Source organism: Amborella trichopoda, chromosome 6 (genome assembly GCF_054954075.1).
Source record: "Amborella trichopoda isolate Santa Cruz 75 chromosome 6, AtrichopodaSantaCruz75HAP2 v2.0, whole genome shotgun sequence".
In the NCBI taxonomy this organism is placed as follows: domain Eukaryota; kingdom Viridiplantae; phylum Streptophyta; class Magnoliopsida; order Amborellales; family Amborellaceae; genus Amborella; species Amborella trichopoda.
In genome coordinates this window covers 15,620,230-15,631,185 of record NC_142341.1, presented here as the reverse complement: position 1 = coordinate 15,631,185, position 10,956 = coordinate 15,620,230, and positions in this window count along the sequence as shown.

Here is a 10,956-nt window from a genome sequence, read left to right as displayed (position 1 = left end):
AAGAGACTGCATTCATGGATCCTCCTATTATTGGTTCTACGTTTACTTGGTCCAATAATAGTATAGGTAATCTTGCAATGTCGAAATTGGATAGGTTCTTGATTGCGTCAGAATGGGTGGACTCATTTCCTCTTGTTTCTGTCAAATCGCTGGTGTGATTATCCTCCGATCACTTACCTATTCTTCGTAATTCGGGGAGTCTCAGAGGTGGGTCAAAACCTCTTAGATTTGAATTGAGCTGGTTGGAGGATAAAGTGGTGGTTGAACTTATCAACAGGACTTGGTTAAATACTAAGGTTGGTGGTTCATTGGATTTCCAACTTCACCAAAAGCTGTTGAATGTCAACCATAAATTACTTGTATGGAAGAAAGAGAATAAGATTGATCTTAAAGCTAAGATTGAGAGGATCCTAGCTGAGATTGAGGTGCTGGATCATAATACTGAATGGTGTGCTTACAGAACAAGCAGTGAATGAGCGCAGTGAGAAACTCAAGGAGTTAGAGGAGTTACGAAGGTCGGAAGAAATTTATTGGAAACAAAGATCAAGAAATAAGTGGTTGAAGGAAAGAGATCTTAACACTAAATATTTCCATGCAATTGCTAGTGTTAGGAGAAGACAGAATGATATCAAGAGTTTGTCCATTCCTAGGATTGATTCTAATGATAATGCTACAATGGAGTTGGGAATTATACAACATTTTAAGAATTCTTTTTCTAAGAAGGTGATTGTGACTCTCAACTTCGTAAATGTTCCTTTTAAGACATTGGATGTGGAGCGTAGAGGTTTTTTGGAAAAGGAGATCACCATTGAAGAAGTAAAAAATGCAGTTTTTGCATTGCCTGGTGATAAAGCGCGTGGGCCAAATGGATTCCCTTTATGTTTTTTCCATAAATTTTGGAGTATTGTTAAGGAAGACTTACTGTTGTTGGTAAAAGATTTTTTCATTAGAGGTCATATTTTAAAAGGGATTAACTCAACCTTTCTGGCCTTGATTCCGAAAAAATCTGTAATTTCTAAGCTTGCAGATATTAGACCCATTAGTTTGTTGTCCAGTGTTTATAAAATTATTGCTAAAATTCTTGTTGAGAGCCTCAAAGGGGTCCTTCCTTTTCTTATCTCAACCTCATAGTATGCTTTTATTCAAAACCGTCATATTATTGATAGTGTTCTAGTGGCGCAAGAATGTATCCATTCCTGGGTGCTAAGTAAGGAGCCGGGTGTTTTGTTAAAATTGGATATGGAAAAAGCATATGACAAGGTGGAGTGGACGGTGTTGTTAGAGATTATGAAGTTAATGAGTTTTGGAGTTAAGTGGAGGAGCTGGATTTATGGTTGCCTCTCTTCAGCTCATTTCTCCGTACTCTTCAAAGGAAGTCCTATTGGCTTTTTCAATGCATCTAGAGGCATTCGCCAAGGTGATCCACTTTCTCTATTCTTATTTACCATTTATGCATAATGTTTTAGTTTAATGTTGACTAGGGTGGAAAGGCTGGGAGCCTTTACGGGAATCAAGATTGCAAATTCTAATATTAAAGTCTCCCACTTATAATATGTTGATGACACACTTATTTTTTGTGATGTAAAGGCACTACAATTGGGTAATATTGTAACATTTCTTGAAATTTACGAAGTGACTTTAGGTTTCAGAGTTAATTTTCATAAGTCATCTCTGGTGGGAATAAATTGCGCAGATTCTTTGGTGAATAACCTGGCTATTGTTATGGGGTGCAAAGTTGGTTCTTTCTCAATCACTTATTTGGGCTTGCCAATTTTAGACTCAAAATTTTATGTTGCGGTTTGGGATAAGATTATTGAGAGGGTGCAATTAAAACTTGATCTGTGGAAGTATAAATATTTATCCCTAGGGGGTAAGATTCCATTTTAAGTCATCAATAAAAATTTTGAATGTTGGTCAAAAAAAAAAAAAAGAAGGTCAGTCTACAAAAAGTATGTCATGCATCCTTGAGCTTCTATGGAGTTGCTCAAAAGCTTTAACCAAACAAGCTACAAAGAGGATTTTCTTCTTGGAGATGGACTCCATGGGAAGAGAGCCCTTGGTGTACTTTTTCAAAAAAAGAGAGTGACAGAGGGAGGGAGGGTCAATGGGGGGGGGGGGGGCACACAAAATAGACCCTTCATCATGTTTCATTTCATATTTTTTATCTCGGGACATGGATATTATATATACCCAATTATGAATCAACAACGCCAAAATATTCTTACTTCTCCATTGTTCCAATGAGATTTTTCAAAAAACATGAGAATTCAATAAAAAGAAAGAAAGAAAGAAAGTGGACCTAACACATTGAACCGTGACTATACTAGCTATTATGATAGTAAGATTCGAGATAGATGAAGTTGTGGAAGGGGTTGATTTCCTTGCCCCACAAAAATTTGTCAATCTAAATTCTTCCCCATTTCTTGAGGACATTATCTAGATTTCTTGATCCATAATTATTACTAGCTTATAATCTCTAAACATGGTCATTGAAGGGCTTAAAAGATCCCATTCACCGAAGTGACTTTTAATTTTCAAGTTTCATTTCATAAAGATATATTTTTTTACCATGCTATGCGAAATGAGATCTTTTGAGCCATTTGATCTTTTAAGATAAGATGATTTAGGGCCCGTTTGGCTACATGGGTTTTTCAATCCTGTGGAAAAGTGTATCCTGGAATTGGTATTTAGAGGAATTGCACTTGTTGAAATATGGTGTATGTTGTTTGGATTACATCTGGTAGAAACCAGAAAAATGCAAATTCATTGTTTGAATTACCTGGAATATCTTTTTTTTTAAAATGCAAATCTTCTCTCTTTCTCACTCTCTCTCTCTCTATTGTTTTCTCCATGCAATGTTAAAAAATGGGTCTTCCTCCCTTTTCAAACCCCAAGCTAGTTGCGCCTCTCTCTTTAGAATAACACCACCAAAATAACTAGAGAAGCTAGCTCTCTCTCTCTCTCTCGCATAACATCCAGAGATATTTGCAAATGACCATCAACTCTTGAAACACTTCCTTCTAAGACAAATCTCCACTCTAAGTAAGAGAGAAACAACTACCTATCCAATAAAAGAAAGGGAAACAAACATTGCAAGACAAGTTTCCCTCTAACAAAGAGAGAAGTTTTAGAAAGAAAAAACAGTGCAGGAACCAAAAACCCCAATTTCAATTCATTACAATATAATTCCCTTTAGCAAATAGAGAGAGAAAATTGTTATGACTAGTTTGGATAGGAGGAAATTAGAAATTTTTTATATTTGAAATCCAAAGAAAACCTATGAATTTCCAATATCAAGGATTCTTGTCATGGATTCCTCAAATCTCTTATTTGGATATGCAATATAAAATTCATTGATTCATTACAATCATTTTTATGTCCATTGCTTGGTAACAAAATTTGATATACTTTCTTTTTTAAAAACTCAAAATTTAGGATAGTTTATCTTTCTAAAAATTTTGAGATAGTTTCTCTCTCTAAAAATTTTAGATACTTTTGTATCTAAAATTTGATATAGCTTCTCTCTCTAAAATTTTGAGAAACTCTCTCTTTGAAACTTAAAATTTGAGATAGTTTTTCTCTATAAAAAATTTTGAGATAGTTTCTCCCTAAAAAATGTCAGGTAGTTTCTCTCTTTAAAATATGATATAGTTTCTCTCTCTAAAATTTTAAGGTACTTTCTCTATCTAAAACTTATATTTGAGACAGTTTCTTACTAAAAATTTGAGATAATTTCTCTCTCTAAGAAATTTTAGGTATTTTTTCACTTTAAAATTTGATATAGTTACTCTCTCTAAAATTTTAAGATGTTTTGTCTCTCTAAACTTAAATTTTGAGACATATTCTCTCTCTAAAATTTTCAAGTAATTTCTTTCTCTAAAATTTTCAAGTAATTTCTTTCTTTAAAATTTTAATATACTCTCTCTTTAAAACTTAAAATTTGAGATGGTTTGCTGTCTAAAATTTTTGAAATATTTTCTCTCTCTAAAAATTTCAGGTACTTTTTTTCTCTCTAAAAATTTTCAGGTAGTTTCTCTATTTAAAATTTGATGTAGTTTCTAATTCTAAAATTTTAATATAATCTCTCTCTAGAACTTAAAATTTGAGATAGTTTCTCTCTCTAAAAGTTTTGAGATATTTCTCTATAAAAAAATTTAAGTAGTCCCTCTCCCTAAAATTTAATATAGTTTTTCTCTCTAAAATTTTAAGATTTTTTCCGTCTCTAAAATTTAAGATTTGAAATAGTTTCTCTATCTAAAATTTAAAGTGCTATCTCTAAAACTTTAAATTTGAGATAGTTTCTCTATCTAAAAACTTGATAAAGCTTCTTTGTCTAAAAACTTTCATGTATTTTCTCTCTCTAAATAATTTCATGTACTGTCTCTCTCGAAAAATTGATGTTGTTTCTCTTTTTAAAATTTGATATAGTTTCCCCCTTTAAAATTTTAATACGTTTTCTTTATCTAAAATTTTATATCGTTTCTCTCTCTAAAATTTTAATATGTTTTCATTCTTCAGCAGCAGCGGGCATAGGTTCTTAACGCTGCTACAGTTCTTTTTTATTCAAAAATGAAACATCCTCGGTCACTAGGGTTAGAGAAGCCTATGGACCTCAGTAAATTTATTCAATCTAATCTACCACAGGGCAGTAACTGGTCCGTGAAAAAATGAGTCATTTCCATGAATATCAATTCCACCTATTTTGGTGGAATTGGGATTTCCAAAATTTAGGCTTAAAATGAGCATTCAAAAATCCCACAGAATCTCAATTCCAACATAAATGTCAATTCTATAAAAATCAAACTCGATTGGCCCACCCTTTTCTAGAAAAAGTGACCTAGAAATTTGAGACTAAGGAACCAAACAGGGCCTTAATGATGTTTTTCCTTTCTAAAATCATTAGTCATCTTTCTCATATTAATCCTAAAAATATAGGACTTCAAATCTTTTTTTTCAACTGCTGAAGGTCGTGGAGTTTCTCGTATTGACATCTTTATTAATTTAAAGCACGTTGTCTACTCCTGCTCTCCGACTTCTCGTCTTTACTCTATTTGGAAGGCACCTCGAATGGGCTCTCTTAAACTTAACTTTGATGGAAACTCCACTGGCAATCAGGGTCCTGCTGAAAATCCGGGTCCTGCTGAAATTAGTGGCTTGCTTACAAAACATGAGGGATCAACCATTTTTTCTTATGTAGGACTTTGTGACAATACCACGGCTAATCAAGCAGAAATCTCATCCCTCTTATCAGGATTGGAGATTATCATCAGTAAAGGCATATCATGAGAGATTCTCATTGAAGGTTTCCCTCAATGTCATCAAATGGTGCAAGCAGTAGCAAATAATTCATTGGTCCGTGGTTGAAAATTATTGAGCTTCGCTCCACACCTAGTCTTCTTATTTCTTTTTCTCATGTCTATCGTGAAGCCAATGGGGCAACAGATGGCCTTATTAAATCTGGCATCTCCTCTCCTGCTTTGCTTATTACATATGCTTTAATTCCTACTGGGTAATTCGATGTTGTTTCAGCTCTCCTTTAATAAAAGTTTTTAACATTACTGAAAAAAATAAAAATAAATAAATGAAAAAGAAAAAAAAAGAAGAGAGACAAACCAGTAGGAAACCCCGCTAACCAACATCTCTCGCCCGTCATATGGAGTGTATGTAAAAATGACTTGGTCTCCTATCGGTACTCCGTGAATATTTCATATGCAAGAATCCTCCACATGTCTGGCATAAAACATGTATGCTCACAAGAGAGCATAATGGTTTTTCTTCTACATGTATTTTACTTAATGACAAATACTAACCTTGTATTCAATTATGAGGATTTCTAATTTCAAAAATAAATTAAAAATAATTTAATCACCACGTATATCACAAATATAGAGCGACAAATTTTTATGGTACATATTATAAAAAATATTTTGTTGCAAAACGCCTATAGGTGAAAATGAACAGTGATTTCACCTACCCTCATCACCTTCCAAACTTCATCACACGATCACAGTTGTCCGGTAGCGTTTCAATTTTAATTTTAAATTGTTTACTAATCGGAATGATCAAAAATATGGAGTGTGTGTATATCTTAGTGAGACACATCTAATAAAAATATGAAAAAAATAATTCGTAAAATATAAATTAACCAAAATACCCCTTATAAATTTTTAGGGGTATTTTGGTCAATTTATATTTTACGAATTATTTGTTTGATATTTTTATTAAGTGCGCCTCACTAAGTGTACACACGTTCCAAATTTCAAGTAATTTGGTTTCGTAAAAAAAAAAAAATGAAAAGTGAAATACTACCAGACAACTGTGACCGTACGATGAAGTTTGGATAGTGATGAGGGTAGGTGAAATCACTGTTCATTTTCGCCTATAGGCGTTGGGAAGAGTTTTCCTCTCTCTCTCTTTCTATATATATATATATATATATATATATATATATATATATATGATAAAATGGAAAAAAAAGGAAAATAATCAAAGAGATGCGCATAAAGTAAAAAATTTAAAACTGAAAATAAACGATAAAGCATATTACATAATTGAAAATAAAATAATTTGCATAAACGGAATACATACCTCCTAATTACCAACCAGAGCAAAAGAATAATTTATTTTAATATCCAACCATAATAACTATCCTACATAAGGAATTAAAATATGGTAGAAATTTCAAAATTGAAGAATATCAAAAAAAATGCTATGATAAAAAAATATAAGCATAATTTTTAGCCCATAATTCTCTACCTTATCAAACACCTAATTATCCACCAAAAAATCCAAACATAATGTGCATAGAACTTATAAATAATACAAAGCAAATGAAAATATTTCAATTAAATAATTAAAATAAAAGAGCCGAGAATTGCATGTGTTATGAAATAATTGTTGTAGTCTACAATTTTAATAAGAGTAATGACCCTATAGGACCCTCTCCCACTCATGTGTGTAGGACCCCAAAGGATCATCATTAAAGTTGACAAAAATATTTAAAAAAATTATCACATGAGTATGAGATTTGATTTTTCTAGAGATTTGTGCCAACTTTAATGGTATACATAGGTGGGAGAGGGACCTATATGATCATTTCTCTTTTAATAAATAATTTATTAATAAATAGAAATGCAACCACTCTGTATGTATAATATATAAAAAGAATCTGTAAAATATTCTTAAAGCAAGCGTAACAGTTAGTCGCCATTGAATTCCAATTTGAGAAAGGTTACTATGCTCCCTCTACAGCATAGAAGTTCTATCCTGCCCCTACCATCCAGCCTTCCAATTTTGATCAAGAGAGTCACACACTGTTTGATCTTAGATCTGACATCTCAAAGTATTTTATTTTTAGTTTTTTTTTATACAAATTGTATGAATATGAAATTTGGTACGCACCATATTCTCATTAGGGCGTACATATAAAAAATATTAAAATAATTTTTTGATAAAATATAAGGACCAAAATACCCTTTAAAACTTTCAGAGGTATTTTGATCATTTTATTTTATTGAAAATATATTTTTATTTTATTTTTTGCTAGTGCGAGTTTAATAGAGGAATGGACGTCCAAAATTTGGTATCAAAATAGTTTGTAGAAAAAAAATTAAAAATAAAATAATGTAAAGACATGACATTATGATTAGGGTAGTCTTAACTCTTTATTCAAAAAGGACGGTTGGATAAAAGGGAAGATAGAACTTCTCTGTTGTAGGAGAAGCATAGAAAGCCAATCTTTTAGAAAATTGAGCTCTTTTTCTCTTTTTCTCTCTCTTTCTTTTTTAGAGTTAAAAATGTGTCTTATAACCTTTACATAATTAAAGACCCTTCTTATTTTCGTGATACGTGTCAACCCCTCAACTCTTGCTTTGAAATGTAGTGCAGATAAAAATATAGTAATAAAAATTAAGAATGTAGTATAGATAAAAATATAGTAATAAAAATTAAATATGTCGAGTTGATTCAAAAGTTTGCAACTTTGAACTGGGCCATGCCCGAAAGATACGGAAATTACGGAGCAATACAAGGATACGACTTTCCAACGAATTGTTATTGTATATTTTAAGTTGTTCTCCAAGAGGCTACATAATTGAAGAAAATTCCAGGGGTTCAAAGATACACTTTCGACTCACTCCAAACTAGGGAAATTTTTTTGGGATTACTATAAAGAGATCATTTTTTTTTATACATAGAGGATATAATTATTCTTTTTGATAAGAAAACTACAAAATTAAATTTAAAACTAAATTTTGATTCCAAGTGGGGAATACAAACCCCTATCCAATTTGGAAGACATATTTATTATTGTCCGTTAAATTTCAAAATGGGTGGTGGTAAGAGTATCATTGAATAAACATAAAGTTCCAATAAAATAAAAAAAACTGAGATTCTTGACTTACTTCAAGCCATTCAATCTGACATCTAATGAGTGATAATAGTTGTGACTTCTATGTACAAAAAATAAATTGACTCTTTATAGACAATCCCAATTTTTTTCCGATTTGAAGGTACGACTTTCAATCTGCCCTAAAAATATGACTGTTCAAATGTAGTAGTTTCATGAGACCATTATTTTGAAATAAAATAAAAATTTTTGAAAATCTTTATCGAGTCTAAATTAGTAAATTTGAGTTGGTGGCGGAACTGGGAAAAAATAGACAAAAATTTGATATAATAAAAATATAAACCACGAGGTAATACCACATCTTTTTTCTGGTATGCGACTTTTTCTCAAAAGCGGTTGTAAACTCCTAGTAAACAATTCCCGTACAAACAAGAATGGAAATCAATTTTAAGTAAAAAAGACAGGGAAAATATCAATAAACACGTCGAAACTCTTTAGAATATAACCAAATCGGTCAAAACATTTCAAGTTGTATTTGAGGATTTCTTTAAATTTTTTATATCATAAGATACGCCCTAAAAAATAATAATAAAGAATTCATCAATTGACGCTATTCAATAATGGAAAAGCCTATGCAATTAGGGAGGTCTTAGCTGAATAATAATCTGGGATAATATTATCAAATACCACTGATTATTCTTGTTTTGCATCACCCAACAAGGGCAATCTGAAATTTTTTAATATTTTTAAAAAGGAAAAAGTCTATATCAGGTTACAACCTTACCTCTAAAGCTAAGGATGCACCTCAAAAATCCATCGGAAAAGATATTTTTAATGTTGAAAATCCTTTTGATTGATCATCTCGACATCGAGATGCATGACCATGAAAAATAAAGAGATTTTAAGTATCAGAAATAGTACATTTTACAACATATTACCTACACCGTCCATTTTCAAGATTTTCATATATTTATATATCTGCTTGATTTTAGCCTTTTTTTAAATTTAAAATTTTATAATTAGATATAAAAATAGATTTTAAGATAATCTTAAGAACATTTTACATCAAAATTATATAACATGATGAATTTGAAGATGCACCTTACCTCTATAGCTACGGATGCATATATATACCAACTGCACCATTTTAAAAATATACATAATTGATATAAAAATTTAAAATTAATTTACGGAAAATGTTTTCACAGGGCCGCAGCCCAACTAGTACAAACAGGGCTGCGGCCGTTGGCACCGTTCATGAATTTGGACAGCTGATATTTTTCACACATCTCAATGGATGATACCAGGGCACGTAAAGCGCAAGAACTTCATGATAATGTCGATTTTGTTGCTACTAATTCATGAGGTGACAACGCTCGGGCTTCTTTTTTTTTATATATTGAAAGGTGGAATGTTTTGAAAGTTTAAACATTCTCTCTGTAACATCCGTGATGTTGAGCACATCACTGGCATGATTTCCTGCTGAAAATTTATTGTCTTGCAGCTACGGTGGATTGGTTTATTTTGGCAAGTTTTATTTTCCTCCCAAAATAGTTACTTCCATTTGGCAACAACCCCCTTTCTCTCTAAAAACATGAAGAGCAAAGCTTCATGGTTTCATAGTTAAAGTCCAAAGAAACCTCAAGCATCTGTAATAGCCAGTTTAGTAGTGAGGACCAAAGATAACCTATTAAAACTCTAAATACAACAACTAGGAGACCAATTTGAGAAAATTGTAACATGAATCAATGCCTTCTGAGAGCCTGAACAAACAAAATTTGCAGCATGAGAACTAATTTTGACAAAAGACCTATTTATTTTGTTGTGGTGAACTACTTCTTGATTACTGACCCATTAATAAAAACTCCCACAAAAAAAGAAAAAGAAAAAGAGAAGCATTCCTTTTTCAGAAATTTTGTTGCTTTTTGGTCTTGACAGATTTACAGTATGGTTTTGGGGGGTTTCCAGAGTGGTTTTGAGTTCTTGAGTAAGATAACAACCCAACAATGAGATCCCCCATTGTCAAAGACGATGAATTTTCTTAGAAATATTGGATCCTCTTCTGATGATGAAGTTGCAGAAAAATAAAGATGACCTCATGGTTATACTTCTGGGTAGTGCTCTAGTTTTCTAGCTATTTCTGCAAATAGGGTTGCAGACCTATAGAAACAAGATCCTTTAAGTATAACCTGTAATCTTGACCTTTTAAAGGGTTTTAATCTATTTTTTTACTTTGTTCGAAAAAGACAAGTTACATTCTCGCTTGCAAAACCTCCAAAGTCCTATCCATTGTTATTTTAGATAAGCATTCATGGATATCTTAATAAAATTAATTGCCCTTGTACTTTGTTTATTGAGAAAATTATTTGTGCTGTCTTTTTTTCTTTCTATATTTGTTTTCGTGACGGGGTCTATTGCTTACATGAAAACACGCATGGTTGCCCATTTCTCAACACGTAACGACTCTCTCTCTCTCTTGTCCATTAATGTACGGAACAACTCTCTCTCTCTCTGTGTACATAAGGTTGAAAATTGGAGGCTCATCCTCCAATTATATCTCTCCTCTCTCTGATCTTCATATTCTTTGAACATGTCTTATTGTTGAATGA